This window comes from Pseudophryne corroboree, chromosome 10, assembly GCF_028390025.1.
Source record: "Pseudophryne corroboree isolate aPseCor3 chromosome 10, aPseCor3.hap2, whole genome shotgun sequence".
NCBI lineage: Eukaryota > Metazoa > Chordata > Amphibia > Anura > Myobatrachidae > Pseudophryne > Pseudophryne corroboree.
In genome coordinates, this window is record NC_086453.1 from 269,611,942 (window position 1) to 269,629,589 (window position 17,648).

At 43.6% G+C, this 17,648-nt stretch overlaps 1 protein-coding gene and 1 long non-coding RNA gene across 2 annotated transcripts in view; one reads left to right on the forward strand and one right to left on the reverse strand.

The window, feature by feature from the left end:
• The window catches only part of LOC134965511 (uncharacterized), a 62,583-nt gene extending 57,615 nt beyond the window's left edge, over positions 1–4,968 (forward strand). Inside the window, exon 5 of the long non-coding RNA XR_010188407.1 lies at positions 4,788–4,968. This is a non-coding gene — a long non-coding RNA (uncharacterized LOC134965511). The remainder of the gene's footprint in view (positions 1–4,787) is intronic.
• Positions 1–7,419, reverse strand: part of POU2AF3 (POU class 2 homeobox associating factor 3) — a 71,670-nt gene extending 64,251 nt beyond the window's left edge. Inside the window, exon 1 of the mRNA XM_063941905.1 lies at positions 7,229–7,419. The gene's annotated coding sequence lies outside the window, so the exon portion shown is untranslated. The remainder of the gene's footprint in view (positions 1–7,228) is intronic.
• Between the last annotated feature and the right edge of the window lie 10,229 nt (positions 7,420–17,648).

Sequence of the window (17,648 nt, forward strand, 5' to 3'; positions counted from 1 at the left end):
ACAGACTGCCAGTATATGTAGCTGCAGCCATATCCACATCCACCCTAAATTACATTTTGAATATGGTAACAATAAAATAAACATTAAAACAGTACAATATAATTATCAATAAAATGCACACACACATAATTACATTTATACAACTTTATAACCTTAGAGATGCTAATAACAAAAAGGGCTATTTCCTCTTCGTGCTGGAATTTAAACGCATTTTATTGCTCCTACAGTGACACCTAGAGGCTGATCCAGAGATGGTTGCAAAATTACTTTTAAAATTGTATGCAAACAATGGGGGTAATTCAGATCTGATCACTGGGCTGCTAGTTTTGCTGTCCTGTGATCAGATAGTCACCGCCTCCAGTGGGAGTGTAAATTTGCCACGCAAGTGTGCGATCGCATGTGTATGCAAGGTGCGAAAATACAGTGTGTGCCGTCTGTGCAACCCAGAACTTACTCCTCCAGTGCGATGAAAAGAGGCTGATCGGGACTGGAGCTGATGTGAAACACCCTCCCTGAAAATGCTTGGTAACATCTGTGGTTTTCCGGACACTCCCAATAAACAGTCAGTTGCCACCCACAAACGACCTCATTTCAATCACATTGCGAACGCCTCTGGAAACAGATTTTTCGCACCATCCCATCACTTACTGGCGATGCCCGTTGTTTTTGTACGACATGCGTGCGCATTGCGGTGCATACGCATGTGCAGTTAGGACCTTATCGCCCGCTGTGAAAAAACGCACAGCAGCGTTCAGATCTGAACCACCCCCAATATCCTAACATATGCAGACCTCAAGGTTCTGTGGTCAACAACAGTCACAAATGTATCTTGTTTACGCCAGGCACACATTACAGATACTAACGTGTGCACGTGCTGGGAACCATTCATTTGGTTTTAAACAAATGCATTTAGTATTAGGCATCAATTAAACTACAAACATGTCTTTATTACTCCCCATCTTCTGTGCACCAAAAATGAAACCTCTGAAAAGGATTTCCTTAACCAGGCTCAGAGCAGCATAATCAGTGCTCACAAACATCCAATCACAACGCTTTGCTCATGCCAGCGACCTTCAATGTCCATTTTCCATTATTTGCACCTGTCACTAACACCTGCTTTTCATATGGATTTCTCAGGGAGGGGTATATGTATATTCTCCTCAGTCTGTATGTGTGCACAATTGCGCACACACACCCTTATTTGGTATACTTTAAAATGTCCTGTCCTGCACAGATCTGCCCATCCAGGTACATGCAGGTATAAGTGGCTGCGCAAGCATAGTGCAAATGCAATCTACCGTACATCAGTTTACAAAGTATCATACTGCAAAGTGATCATTTGAGGTTCCGCGTCATGATATTTACATTTATTAACCAATATTATAGTGATGGTCTGTTTCAGTGAAACTGCATTACACGTTTATGTGTAGGTAGAGGTTTGCAGAAGCAGACAAACCTTTAGCGAGAAATGTAAATCTGTATTGGTAGTAATTATACAAACTAATGACATTTTCCTGGTGGGCTGAACACTAAATACAGCTGTTGCTGTTCCATTACCTGTCATTTAATTGACTGTCTTTAAAAGGACAATTCTAAGCATAGGTGAATGGTTTGTAAAGTATTTTCAGAGATTTACTTCTTTAGCTAAAGTGTACAGCACCCTTCAAGGTTTATAAGCTTTTATTAATTCTATTGACTTATTGCCATAACTGAAACTTCAGCACACACCCATACTGTGCTTAGGTAGACTTGGTTCCAGAGCATGCATAGTGTGAAAACACACAAGATACACTTAGCAAATTGTATATATATATATATATATATATATATATATATATAAACTCTGCATCAGCTCTATACTCTTATCTTCTTTTTCTATCTTTATATATTACTAAACAGCACATACTGTACATTTCTCATTCATTGAACTATTTCCATTTGCCACTTTTTTCTACATGCTTTCATTACCAGTCAGTGGTCCCAGTTGCTCATCAGTATGAAACCCATGGCCCCAGTTGCTCATCAGTATCAAACCCTAGCTTGTTACCCAACTATGGCCCCACCTCCCAACCATCTTAGTGCTCAATGTGTCACCTACTCACCAGTGTACCTTTCTCATCAATTTACCTGGCGCAAAGTGTATAACGTGCTTTACCTGGTGCAATGTGTATAATGTGCTCTACCTGGTGCAATGTGTATAACGTGCTCTACCTGGTGCAATGTCTGTAATGTGCTCTGCCTGGCACAATATGTATAATGTACTCTACCTGGTGCAATGTCTGTAATGTGCTCTGCCTGGCACAATATGTATAATGTGCTCTACCTGGTGCAATGTGTATAACGTGCTCTACCTGGTTTTGCTTATTACATTGACCATAAATAATTTGAATTGGTCCTGGACCACCAATCCAAGGCAGCCCTGCAAGTGTCCTGAGGCACCCCAGGTTGCCACGGCACACAGTGTGAGAACCAATGCACTATGTGATTGTAATCACATGACATAATGATGTCATGATAATAGCTCACCATCTGTAAAAATCAATATTAAGAAAGTAAAAAATTAGAGATTTTATTACTATTTTCACCAGAGGTGTGACTTGCTCTTCTGAAGTGCTAGGGTGCCTTCAACATCTCTCTCATCCCTTGGAGATACCTCTTCATTGATGCCAACAGTGAGTGGTACATACCTAAGTCAGGCAAGTTGGGAGGCATAATTAAATCAATTTAAATGTATTTGTGTATATGTCTTTCAAGGAACTGGTAATGCATGGAGTGAGCAATCAGGGGAAGTAACCACTTTGGCATTATGGGCTCAGAATATCTATATCTATATATTATTGTTCTTTAGCAACAAAGAAATTAAGATTTCTATTAGTAGCATACTAATATGAATATTTTAATGTAGTTATATTATACTAAGAGTAAGCAAAAGTAACAAGCATTGCATTGACAGAAAGAGAAGCCTAGCATTATTTTTAGGAATAGCAAATATGTGCTTTATAAATTTCATCTGTCACAGTAAGTTAGTTTAACAGTTTTTCCAAATGATTATTTTTGATTACTTTTTATGTATTATGTCCAATACTGTTTTGAACATTATAGATGTATAAGTGCTAACTACAGGCTCTTTGTCAACGTTTATGTCACTTTCATAAATTGTAATATTTCATCCTTAATTAACATGGACAAAATGTGTTAAATAAACACGAACCGATAGGACGTCATTTAGAATGTGGTTCATGTAAATCTGAGACTTGTGTTTGGCCACATTTTCAGTTGGTTGTGATAAAAATAAAAATGTCCAGTTACAGAATCAATTTAGCCTTATTCATTACTTCCAGTAAGACAGTCCTCAAGTAACAAAAACCGGTCATGTTATATGGATATATTTAATCATGCACAGCTGAATTAATTTATTTTGCTGAAGAGAGTTAGATTATACAGAAATGAGAATCATGGGCATCCATTGTAAAGTCCGGGCATGAAGTCATCCAGACCACTTAGAGATTTGGTTTTAGACGCATCTTTCAGATAGGACCTTAAGAGATGCGTATCATTGTACAACCTATAAGCCTTGTGTAAGTTTAAATATTGATGATGATGATGATGTCTTTATTTTTGCATCAGACACAGGACATATGTATACACTAGATTTGAAGCACATCTCTTAACACAAAACATAGAATGGTAAGTGTACTGATGTATTTTTGGGTTAACGGACAAGTTGAAGTTCTTCATTCAAGTGCAAATGAGGCCCACAGACCAGGAAGACCGGCTCAACAGATACTCTTGATTACTCATACCCTGCCAACCAGAGGAGTACGTCTGTGTTCCTCATTTGCCTCGTAGCCCATGAAGTGACCAGCCTGAGAAGATAAGAGTAAGAGACTGTGTGCGTGGGAGGGGAGCAAGCACTGGACACGGTACTGCTTCTACAATGGTGTATGTGTGTGAGGGGATCCAGCATTGTGCTGCCTGGAATCATCAACAAATGTCAGATGGAGAAGTTGAAAGTCTGGGTAAAAACCAGGTAGTTAGTGTGGGTTGGGGGATGGTACTATGCGGGCAAGCATCCCATATTAAATAGGGTCAAGCCACAGACCACAATAGTCAGAAAGGGGTTGAAAGGGACATGCATTACTCCTTCCTCTGGACAGCCTCAACAATATTACAGGCCTTCGACAACTTGTAGAATCAGTCATTACTTCTATCTACATTTCAGTCTGTCTCTAAATATGTGCATGTGTAGATCAATAGTTAACCACAACATCTAAAGGCCCGTATTCACGGGCAGATCTAGGGAGAGATGTGTGCTAAGCGAACCGCTCAGCACATATCTCTCCCCCCGCTCAGCACAGCGCGATGTGTACTGAGCGTGCAGGGGGAGCAGGGGGGGGCGCTCATTTCACCCAGCGACCTGCTAGATTAAGCCTGCATGCAGGCCAAACTAGCACCAGAGATAGCGATGCGCGGGGCTGCGCATCGCTATCACTGTAGGGGGTACACACGGAGCGATCATGCTTTAAATCTAAGCAATCTAGTCAGATTAATTAGATTATCGCTCCGTGAGTACCCCCCTTAAGGGGAATGTTTGAATTCCACTTTATTGAACTATTAAACTTTATAAGAGCTTACTATTTCTTGATGCTTGTATTGATTATACATATAATAACATTGTAAGGATTGTGCCTGTATATAGCAATTTAAAATAATATATATATCTTCTGTATGTATGTGAAATATGACTGTTTATGAAATATGGTGAAGAAAAATCTTTTTTTTTCCAGAATTCTTGTCTGTTTGTGGCTCTGTTCTGGTATCACACAAAAACTACTGGACACATTTGGATAGCGTTTTCACTATTGCATAGCCTAGTGACCTAGAAAAAACAGAGCTATGTATAAGAGGAGCACTAAAGGAACAAACAGATGCTTGACACTAGGCATGTGCAGTGTGCATGCTCCTCAGGTACAAAATGACTATATGTATGTATATATGAAAATTGTACTGTGTATTAATCACAAATCAGGCAAGTTATCTTGATTCATGAAGTTTCACTTTACATGTCAATCCAGTAGATAACTCACCAAGCCAAAAACTACAAGCTATGGTAACGCACAATGGTGGTCATTCCGAGTTGTTCGCTCTGTAAATTTTTTCGCATCGCAGCGATTTTCCGCTTAGTGCGCATGCGCAATGTCCGCACTGCGAATGCGCCAAGTAAATTTGCTATGCAGTTAGGTATTTTACTCACGGTTTTTTCTTCGGTCTGGTGATCGTAATGTGATTGACAGGAAGTGGGTGTTTCTGGGCGGAAACTGTCCGTTTTATGGGTGTGTGCGAAAAAATGCTACCGTTTCTGGGAAAAACGCGGGAGTGGCTGGAGAAACGGAGGAGTGTCTGGGCGAACACTGGGTGTGTTTGTGACGTCAAACCAGGAACGACAAGCACTGAACTGATCGCAGATGCCGAGTAAGTCTGGAGCTACTCAGAAACTGCTAAGAGGTGTGTGGTCGCAATTTTGAGAATCTTTCGTTCGCAATTTTAAGAAGCTAAGATTCACTCCCAGTAGGCGGCGGCTTAGCGTGTGTAAAGCTGCTAAAAGCAGCTTGCGAGTGAACAACTCGGAATGAGGGCCCATGGGGGTAATTCCAAGTTGATCGCAGCAGGAAATTTTTTAGCAGTTGGGCAAAACCATGTGCACTGCAGGGGAGGCAGATATAACATTTGCAGAGAGAGTTAGACTTGGGTGGGTTATTTAGTTTCTGTGCATGGTAAATACTGGCTGCTTTATTTTTATACTGCAATTTAGATTGCAGATTGAACTCACCACACCCAAATCTAACTCTCTCTGCACATGTTATATCTGCCCCACCTGCAGTGCACATGGTTTTGCCCAACTGCTAAAAAATTTCCTGCTGCGATCAACTTGGAATTACCCCCAATATGAGTTGATATATATTACAGAGTCACTGGTCATGTTACTTGCAACATTCAACAATTTTCCATTTCAAATCAAGTGCCTGCAGCCAGTTTCCTCTAAATGTCTGCTTCACTATGATGATCAACAATTTGCAGAGGAATATGCTCAGGGCTGCAGGTGAGAATCTCAGGACTAGCTGCTGCTCCCAGGGGCAGCTTTACATGGCTTGCTCATGAGTTAGTAGGCAAAATCATCTTTTTGTGTTAATCCCTGACAGAAAAACTTTAAATATTGTTTGGGAAGAATTTTTGTGATCAATGTGTACAATAAAAAAATATACATAATATTAGATGGCACTACTGTCTTTATAAAATTAGTTCCGCTGAGCAATAACAGACATATACGCGAGCAAAGCCACAGGCAAATGCTAGTTCTACATATTATTTATACAGTAAACAATTGTTTTTGTTGCTCATTTTTATTTAAACACTAATTGTTCTGCACTGGTGTTTGTCAAAAATGTTTGTTTCATTTATTTGATTATAATGTGTAGAAATTCAGTTTGTTTCTATCTCAGCCACTGTTTTATGAAAATACAAGTCCAAGGCTTAAGCAAAGGTGCTAATTGCCCTTGTAGGGCTTATACTTTATGTGGTCTTTCCATGATGCGCATTGACAATGGGGGTGATTCAGACCTGATTGTAGATGTGCTAAATTTAGCACATCTACGATCAGCTTCCCTGACATGCGGGGGGATGCCCAGCACAGGGCTAGTCTGCCCCGCATGTCAGGCCTTGCCCCACCGCACAAGTACAACAGCATCTCACGGCAGCGATGCTTTTGTACTGGTAGAGTAGCTCACCACCAGCGCAGCTCCCGTGCGCTGGCCGGGAGCTACTCATCGCTGGTCTGGTCGCAGCGGCTGCATGTGACATCACACTGCCACCGCGGCCCTCCCCCCCAATGGTCCGGGCATGCCTGCGTTGCCCGGACCGCACCCCCTAAACGATGGCCAAGCGCCGCTGGCCCGCTCCCTCCCGCCCAGCGACCGCCTCTGCCTGTCAATATATATATATATTCCACAAATTATAGATCAATGATCAATATTTCAAAGAATAAATGTGTTACAATCAGCAGAAGTCTCAATATCCAATGGAGTAATTTACTGGTCCTACACACTCCTCTTCTACAGTCCCTCGCGATGCCACTAGGTAAATAGCCAGAGAAAAACAGAAAGAGGAACAAGCACTTGTGGTGTAGTATTTTCTGGTGCACACTCAACACGCTAATAAACATACTGCTTACCAGATTGTGACTTATGTCATGCCCATCGAATCACTACCTTGTGCTCTCCATATCATACCGAGATCTCTTGTCCTGCAGTGTTTTCAGGATTTCTCCCAGCCTTGCTTTAAGCTTCATTCAGACATTCAGCTTCTAAGCTGCTACACCTTCAGTGTGAGACTGTGTAACTTCTGCAGCACTTTCCCCAAGGCTGATTGTGCACCTGTGCACAATCCAGATTGCAGGAAGAGATCTTGGCATTATCTGGAGATCACAAGGTGGTGATTTGATGGGCTTGACACAAGTCACAATTAGTGATGAGCGGGTTCGGTTCCTCGGAATCCGAACCCCCCCGAACTTCACCCATTTTACACGGGTCCGAGGCAGACTCGGATTCTCCCGTATGGCTCGGTTAACCCGAGCGCGCCCGAACTTCATCATCCCGCTGTCGGATTCTCGCGAGATTCGGATTCTATATAAGGAGCCGTGCGATGACGCCATTTTTCACTCGTACATTGGAAATGATAGTGAGAGGACGTGGCTGGCGTCCTTTCACTTTGTTTCAGGGGGCTGCAAAAATCTTTATTCTGGGGACCAGCAGTATTATAGGAGGAGTACAGTGCAGAGTTTTGCTGACCAGTGACCACCAGTATTATACGTTCTCTGCCTGAAAAACACTCCATATCTGTGCTCAGTGTGCTGCATATATCTGTGCTCACACTGCTTTATTGTGGGGACTGGGGACCAGCAGTATTATATAGGAGGAGTACAGTGCAGAGTTTTGCTGACCAGTGACCACCAGTATTATACGTTCTCTGCCTGAAAAACGCTCCATATCAGTGCTCAGTGTGCTGCATATATCTGTGCTCACACTGCTTTATTGTGGGGACTGGGGACCAGCAGTATTATATAGGAGGAGTACAGTGCACAGTTTTGCTGACCAGTGACCACCAGTATTATACGTTCTCTGCCTGAAAAACGCTCCATATCTGTGCTGCATTGTAGTATATAGTAGGAGTACAGTGCATAATTTTGCTGACCACCAGTATATAATATATAGGAGTACGGTACAGAAGGCCACTGCTCTACCTACCTCTGTGTCGTCAAGTATACTATCCATCCATACCTGTGGTGCATTTCAGTTTTGCACAGTTTGCTGACCACCAGTATATAATATATAGCAGTACGGTACAGTAGGCCACTGCTCTACCTACCTCTGTGTCGTCAAGTATACTATCCATCCATACCTGTGGTGCATTTCAGTTTTGCACAGTTTGCTGACCACCAGTATATAATATATAGCAGTACGGTACAGTAGGCCACTGCTCTACCTACCTCTGTGTCGTCAAGTATACTATCCATCCATACCTGTGGTGCATTTCAGTTTTGCACAGTTTGCTGACCACCAGTATATAATATATAGCAGTACAGTACAGTAGGCCACTGCTCTACCTACCTCTGTGTTGTAAAGTATACTATCCATCCATACCTGTAGTGCATTTCAGTTTTGCACAGTTTGCTGACCACCAGTATATAATATATAGCAGTACGGTACAGTAGGCCACTGCTCTACCTACCTCTGTGTCGTCAAGTATACTATCCATCCATACCTGTGGTGCATTTCAGTTTTGCACAGTTTGCTGACCACCAGTATATAATATATAGCAGTATGGTACAGTAGGCCACTGCTCTACCTACCTCTGTGTCGTCAAGTATACTATCCATCCATACCTGTGGTGCATTTCAGTTCTGCACAGTTTTCTGACCACCAGTATATAATATATAGCAGTACGGTACAGTAGGCCACTGCTCTACCTACCTCTGTGTCGTCAAGTATACTATCCATCCATACCTGTGGTGCATTTCAGTTTTGCACAGTTTGCTGACCACCAGTATATAATATATAGCAGTACGGTACAGTAGGCCACTGCTCTACCTACCTCTGTGTCGTCAAGTATACTATCCATCCATACCTGTGGTGCATTTCAGTTTTGCACAGTTTGCTGACCACCAGTATATAATATATAGCAGTACAGTACAGTAGGCCACTGCTCTACCTTCCTCTGTGTCGTCAAGTATACTATCCATCCATACCTGTGGTGCATTTCAGTTGTGCGCAGTATATATAGTAGTAGGCCATTGCTATTGATACTGGCATATAATTCCACACATTAAAAAATGGAGAACAAAAATGTGGAGGGTAAAATAGGAAAGCTGCTGCCACTAGTCATGGCCGAGACGATGAAATGCCATCAACGTCGTCTGCCAAGGCCGATGCCCAATGTCATAGTAGAGAGCATGTAAAATACAAAAAACAAAAGTTCAGTAAAATGACCCAAAAATCAAAATTAAAAGCGTCTGAGGAGAAGCGTAAACTTGCCAATATGCCATTTACGACACGGAGTGGCAAGGAACGGCTGAGGCCCTGGCCTATGTTCATGGCTAGTGGTTCAGCTTCACATGAGGATGGAAGCACTCATCCTCTCGCTAGAAAAATGAAAAGACTTAAGCTGGCAAAAGCACAGCAAAGAACTGTGCTTTCTTCTAAATCACAAATCCCCAAGGAGAGTCCAATTGTGTCGGCTGCGATGCCTGACCTTCCCAACACTGGACGGGAAGAGGTGGCGCCTTCCACCATTTCCACGCCCCCTGCAAGTGCTGGAAGGAGCACCCGCAGTCCAGTTCCTGATAGTCAAATTGAAGATGTCACTGTTGAAGTACACCAGGATGAGGATATGGGTGTTGCTGGCGCTGAGGAGGAAATTGACAAGGAGGATTCTGATGGTGAGGTGGTTTGTTTAAGTCAGGCACCTGGGGAGACACCTGTTGTCCGTGGGACGAATATGGCCATTGACATGCCTGGTCAAATTACATAAAAAAATCACCTCTTCGGTGTGGAATTATTTTAACACAAATGCGGACAACAGGTGTCAAGCCGTGTGTTGCCTTTGTCAAGCTGTAATAAGTAGGGGTAAGGACGTTAACCACCTCGGAACATCCCCCCTTATACGTCACCTGCAGCGCATTCTTCATAAGTCAGTGACAAGTTCATAAACTTTGGATGACAGCGGAAGCAGTCCACTGACCACTAAATCCCTTCCTCTTGTAACCAAGGTCCTGCAAATCACACCACCAACTCCCTCAGTGTCAATTTCCTCCTTACACAGGAAAGCCAATAGTCCTGCAGGCCATGTCACTGGCAAGTCTGACAAGTCCTCTCCTGCCTGGGATTCCTCCGATGCATCCTTGAGTGTAACGCCTACTGCTGCTGGCGCTGCTGTTGTTGCTGCTGGGAGTCGATCGTCATCCCAGAGGGGAAGTCGGAAGACCACTTGTACTACTTCCAGTAAGTACTTGACTGTCCAACAGTCCTTTGCGAGGAAGATGAAATATCACAGCAGTCATCCTGCTGCAAAGCGGATAACTCAGGCCTTGGCAGCCTGGGCGGTGAGAAACGTGTTTCCGTTATCCACCGTTAATTCACAGGCAACTACAGACTTGATTGAGGTACTGTGTTCCCGGTACCAAATACCATCTAGGTTCCATTTCTCTAGGCAGGCGATACCGAAAATGTACACAGACCTCAGAAAAAGAGTCACCAGTGTCCTAAAAAATGCAGTTGTACCCAATATCCACTTAACCACGGACATGTGGACAAGTGAAGCAGGGCAGACTCAGGACTATATGACTGTGACAGCCCACTGGGTAGATGTATTGCCTCCCGCAGCAAGAACAGCAGCGGCGGCACCAGTAGCAGCATCTCGCAAACGCCAACTCGTTCCTAGGCAGGCCATGCTTTGTATCACTGCTTTCCAGAAGAGGCACACAGCTGACAACCTCTTACGGAAACTGAGGAACATCATCGCAGAATGGCTTACCCCAAATGGACTCTCCTGGGGATTTGTGACATCGGACAACGCCAGCAATATTGTGCGTGCATTACATCTGGGCAAATTCCAGCACGTCCCATGTTTTGCACATACATTGAATTTGGTGGTGCAGAATTTTTTAAAAAACGACAGGGGCGTGCAAGAGATGCTGTCAGTGGCCCGAAGAATTGTGGGCCACTTTCGGCATTCAGCCTCCGAGTGCCGAAGACTGGAGTACCAGCAAACAGTCCTGAACCTGCCCTGTCATCATCTGAAGCAAGAGGTGGTAACGAGGTGGAATTCAACCCTCTATATGCTTCAGAGGATGCAGGAGCAGCAAAAGGCCATTCAAGCCTATACATCTGCCCATGATATAGGCAAAGGAGGGGGAATGCATCTGACTCAAGTGCAGTGGAGAATGATTTCAACGTTGTGCAAGGTTCTGCAATCCTTTGAACTTGCCACACGTGAAGTCAGTTCAGACACTGCCAGCCTGAGTCAGGTCATTCCCCTCATCAGGCTTTTGCAGAAGAAGCTGGAGACATTGAAGGAGGAGCTAAAACAGAGCGATTCCGCTAGGCATGTGGGACTTGTGGATGGAGCCCTTAATTTGCTTAACCAGGATTCACGGGTAGTCAATCTGTTGAAATCAGAGCACTACATTTTGTCCACCGTGCTCGATCCTAGATTTAAAACCTACGTTGGATCTCTCTTTCCGGCAGACACAAGTCTGCAGAGGTTCAAAGACCTGCTGGTGAGAAAATTGTCAAGTCAAGTGGAACGTGACCCGTCAACAGCTGCTCCTTCACTTTCTCCCGCAACTGGGGGTGCGAGGAAAAGGTTAAGAATTCCGAGCCCACCTGCTGGCGGTGATGCAGGGCAGTCTGGAGCGAGTGCTGACATCTGGTCCGGACTGAAGGACCTGCCAACGATTACTGACATGTCGTCTACTGTCACTGCATATGATTCTCTCACCATTGAAAGAATGGTGGAGGATTATATGAGTGATCGCATCCAAGTAGGCACGTCAGACAGTCCGTACGTATACTGGCAGGAAAAAGAGGCAATTTGGAGGCACTTGCAGAAACTGGCATTATTTTACCTAAATTGCCCCCCCTCCAGTGTGTACTCCGAAAGAGTGTTTAGTGCAGCCGCTCACCTTGTCAGCAATCGGCGTACGAGGTTACTTCCAGAAAATGTGGAGAAGATGATATTCATCAAAATTAATTATAATCAATTCCTCCGTGGAGACATTCACCAGCAATTGCCTCCAGAAAGTACACAGGGACCTGAGATGGTGGATTCCAGTGGGGACAATTAATAATCTGTGAGGAGGGGGATGTACACAGTGAAAGGGGTGAGGAATGGGACGATGAGGAGGAGGTGGACATCTTGTCTCTGTAGAGCCAGTTTGTGCAAGGAGAGATTGATTGCTTCTTTTTTGGTGGGGGCCCAAACCAACCAGTCATTTCAGTCACAGTTGTGTGGCAGACCCTGTCGCTGAAATAATGGGTTTGTTAAAGTGTGCATGTCCTGTTTATACAACATAAGGGTGGGTGGGAGGGCCCAAGGACAATTCCATCTTGCACCTCTTTTTTCTTTAATTTTTCTTTGCATCATGTGTTGTTTGGGGACTATTTTTTTGAAGTGCCATCCTGCCTGACACTGCAGTGCCACTCCTAGATGGGCCAGGTGTTTGTGTCGGCCACTTGTGTCGCTTAGCTTAGCCATCCAGCGACCACAGTGCACCTCTTTTTTTCTTTGCATCATGTGCTGTTTGGGGACTATTTTGTAAATCGACCATCCTGCCTGACACTGCAGTGCCACTCCTAGATGGGCCAGGTGTTTGTGTCGGCCACTTGGGTCGCTTAGCTTAGTCATCCAACGACCTCGGTGCAAATTTTAGGACTAATAATAATATTGTGAGGTGTGAGGTGTTCAGAATAGACTGGAAATGAGTGTAAATTATGGTTATTGAGGTTAATAATACTATGGGATCAAAATGACCCCCAAATCCTATGATTTAAGCTGTTTTTGAGGGTTTTTTTGTAAAAAACACCCGAATCCAAAACACACCCGAATCCGACAAAAAAATTTCACAGAGGTTTTGCCAAAACGCGTCCGAATCCAAAACACGGCCGCGGAACCGAATCCAAAACCAAAACACAATACCCGAAAAATGTCCGGTGCACATCACTAGTCACAATCTGGTACAAAGTATTTTTATTAGCGTGTTGAGTGTGCACCTTTACCAGAAAATACTACACCATAGGTGCTTGTTCCTCTTCCTGTTTATATATATATATATATATATATATATATATATATAAACTATATATATAAACAGGAAGAAGCACCTTTAGTTTGTCCCTTCCACCACCTGTCATATTTATTTATTAACAGTTTCTTATATAGCGCAGAAAATTCCATTGCTCTTTACAAGGACACAATGACAAAACAAAATTGGGTAATAACAAATAGTCATAGAGGTAGGAAGGCGCTACTTGCAAGCTTACAATCTATAGAGAAATAGGAGGGATAGACAAGGATAGGGACTATCTATTGCAAAGGTTCTAGGTGGGCTGCATAATATCATATCACTGCAATAATGAACCAGGGTAAGAAAGAAGGGAAAGTGAAGAAAGAGAAAATATATGGAGGATTTGTGCGGACTGTACAGTGGGGATGTAATTGGATAAGAAAGCTTATGAAGGTTGAGTGAGCGGTTCTGGAATGTGATAAGCTTGTCTGAATAGGTGAGTTTTCAGGGAAGGTTGGAGACTAGGGGAGAGTCTTATTGCGCATGGTAGGGCATTCCACAAAGTGGGTGCAGCCCGAAGAAAGTTCTGCAATTGTGCATGGGAGTGAGTAATGAGTGTGGATGAGAAACTTAGATCTTGTGAAGAGCAAAGAGGTCGGGTTGAGAGCTATTTTGAGATAAGCAAAGAGATGTAAATTGGTGTAGTTTGGTTAATGGCCATGTGTGAGTAAAAGTATTTTAGATTGAATACGGTAGAATACAGGAAACCAATGGAGGGACTGACAGAGTGGATCTGCAGCTGATGAACATCTAGCTAGTAAGACTAGCCTGGCAGCTGCTTTCAGAGGCTAAGCCATAGAGGCTAAGGGGGTCATTCCGAGTTGATCGCTCGCTAGCTGTTTTTAGCAGCAGTGCAAACGCTAAGCCGCTGACCTCTGGGAGTGTATCTTAGCTTAGCAGAAGTGCGACCGAAAGGATCGCAGAACGGCGGCAAAATATTTTCAAGCAGTTTCACAGTAGCTGCAGACTTACTCCTACCTTGCGATGACTTCAGTCTGTTTAGTTCCTGTTTTCACATCACAAACACGCCATGCGTTCGGCCAGCCACTCCCCCATTTCCCCAGCAACTCCTGCTTTTTATCTGGCATGCCTGCGTTTTTACACACACTCCCCGAAAACAGTCAGTTACCACCCAGAAACACCCACTTCCTGTCAATCACTCATCGATCAGCAGTGCGACTGAAAAGCGTCGCTAGACCTTGTGTGAAACGACACAGTTTTTTGTGAAAGTTCGTCGTGCGTGCGCACTGCAGCCCATACGCATGCGCAGAAATGCAGATTTTTAGCCTGATCGCTGCACTGCTAACAACGGCAGCTAGCGATCAACTCGGAATGACCCACTAAGCCACATGCTGACCAGTCTAGTAGCTGAAAAGTATCTGTAAAAAGCTATAGCAGTAGGCAGTCTGGTCTGGTTGTGTAATTTGCAGGAGAATGGGGGGCTTTGTAGGTGAGCAGGGGCTTGCCATCTGTTATTAATGCACCTTTAGATGTGTGAGGAATATACATATCAAATATCTGACTTTACGAGAGAGGACAGTGTCCTGCAAAAAGGGTTATGTCATGCAGGAGTAGAATTGGATAAAACTTAAACCGAAGATAAAAAAAGTGTTCGCCAGAGTTACATACAAGTAATAAAACTAATCCCTGTTTTAGTATATATTTATTACTTATTTGCCTAAATATAGACAATTAATATTTTCTGTTTTTCCATTTACTGTTACTTTTCTCATTTAATTTTTCCCATTTTCTGGTATTTTCATTAAACAGAAATTAGAAGATAACATTTGTTACATCTTATTTTTGGATGTAGTTACAATGTCGACAGTTATGATGTGAAATGTCAACATTCTGCGTCGCCACGGGACCCAGAAGGCCCGACTGTAGCTGCCAGACCTGCAGTACCAGATAAGTCACCACATTTCATCAGTGTCAACATGACGAATGTTGACGTGGTCAACACTGCATGTTGGCATTATGATCATGTTGACACTCTCATATCGACATCATGAATGTCAACATAGTGAATGGCGACAGAATATACCACACACTTTACATTATATTATTTATATCGAATAGTTTCTGATTTTGCTAAGAACTGCCTGTCTGTTGAAAGCTGGGGAAAAATAAAAGCTTTCTTGTAACACTACTTTATTGACTCGTCATTCATTTATTCATACTGCAACAATCATCACAGTACACAGTTATATTTGTACATTTCCATTTATTCACATTGTTCCATTTTCATCACTCTCTCGTTCTCCCATATTTCCATTCTCCGCACTCCCCCCTTGGTTTTAATGCTATACTGTATCTTCTTGCTTTCTAACATAATTCAAATTGGAGGTTGGACACCTCCCAGACACAGCGGTACCAATTAAATCAGTGATGGCTAACCTCGACACTTCAGCTGTTGTTGAACTACACATCCCAGCATGCCCTACTACAGTTTTGTTATTTGGCCATGCTAAATCTGATGCAGGGCATGCTGGGGTGTGTAGTTCAACAACAGCTGGAGTGTCAAGGTTAGCCATCACTGAATTAAACCATCCATAGCCGGCCTTAGCTATAGGCAGGCTAGGCATTTGCCTAGGGCATCCAAGCATGTCCCTGCAGTATCTCATGCTGGGAGGGACAGTCTGCAAACTAACTTTTACTTTCCAAATGTATTCAATAAGTACTTATATACACTGCTGTTTACATTTGTCAAATAAAATGCACACTGTCCCTTAAACTCCCTCTGACATGATTGAATGCCCCTGACTTGTGAAGACAGCAGAAGCCTGGTAACTGCAATTCCTGGACCTGTGACATTTTCACTGACTATATAAGGTTATTACTGGATGGCTCGTTATGATACCACATGTGTATTTGGAAGACTGCTTCACATAAATTTGACCACCTATACTGCTTGTGCACATGGGGGAGGGGGACCCTGCTATCCTGTGTGTGTTTGTCCCTTATCCCTGTGCAAACCCCAGGTGTCTGCAGGGACATAACATGGGCAGTGTTCTACTCACACTTTATTTCCTAGTCAGTCCATGCTGTAAAATTCCCCTGCCAGGATGGCATACCCTGTGAGGTCACATCCCTTGTATGGGTGCCCCTTTAACGGGTGCGAGCACAAGCACGCACCCACCCACCCATCCTGCCACCCCCATCTCACAAAACACAGTCACGGATCCAGGGAGCTGCATGGGCGCACACACTGACTGCAAGCACGCCAGCAAGCAAAAGTAAGTTTTATAAAAAAAGCTACTAGCATTACTAATGTGGGGCATACGTGTCAGGTGCATCACTGTGTGAAATTATGTGTATTATGGGCATTACTAATGTGGGTCATATGTGTAAGGTGCATTACTGTGTGGAATTATGTGTATTATGGGCATTACTGTGTGCCATTATGCAGGGTTGAATTGGCCCACAGGGTAACCCCCCGGTGGGCCCCACTGCCTGAGTGTTGCTGGCTCAGATGCAGAACTAGCGGCGGTGCTAGGAGGCATCAGACAAAATTTTGCCTAGGGCATCAAATTGGCTAGGGCCGGCTCTGAAACCATCCCGACTTCAAAGGTGAGCACATTATTACCCTCAAAATGGGTTGGGTATGATTTTACGACATTCGGGATGCCGGTGGTCAAAAAACTGACCTTGGAATACCAATGATTAGAATCCAGTATACTTATCTTCCCCCTGGCCTCCTAACCCTATCTTTCTGTAGCCTACACCTAACCCTTCCCCCTCTGCCTAACCCTTCCTGTGGGGTGCATAAACCTAACCCCCCCTCCCGGCAGCCTAAACCTAACCCAACCCACTGGGGCGCAGCGGTCAGGAGATGCTGGGCTTCAAAAAGAAGGCTAGGTGCAAGTGAAAGTAATTAGATAATTCATAATTGAAAAGTGCTGCCAACAGCGCCTCCTGCCCTGCAGTGCTATATGCGGTGCACACTCCACACACACCTAGTTACGGCCCTGCAAGAGTGTATGCACATTTTGTTCCCTGAACTGAAGTACTATGCTGAGATATACAGTCAGGTCCATAATTATTGGGACATCGACACAATTCTCATATTTTGGGCTCTATACACCACCACGATGGATTTGAAATGAGACAAACAAGATGTGCTTTAACTGCAGACTTTCCACTTTAATTTGAGGGTATTTACATCCAAATCAGGTGCACAGTGTAGGAATTACAACGGTTTCTATATGTGCCTCCCACTTTTTAAGGGACCAAAAGTAATGGGACAGACTAA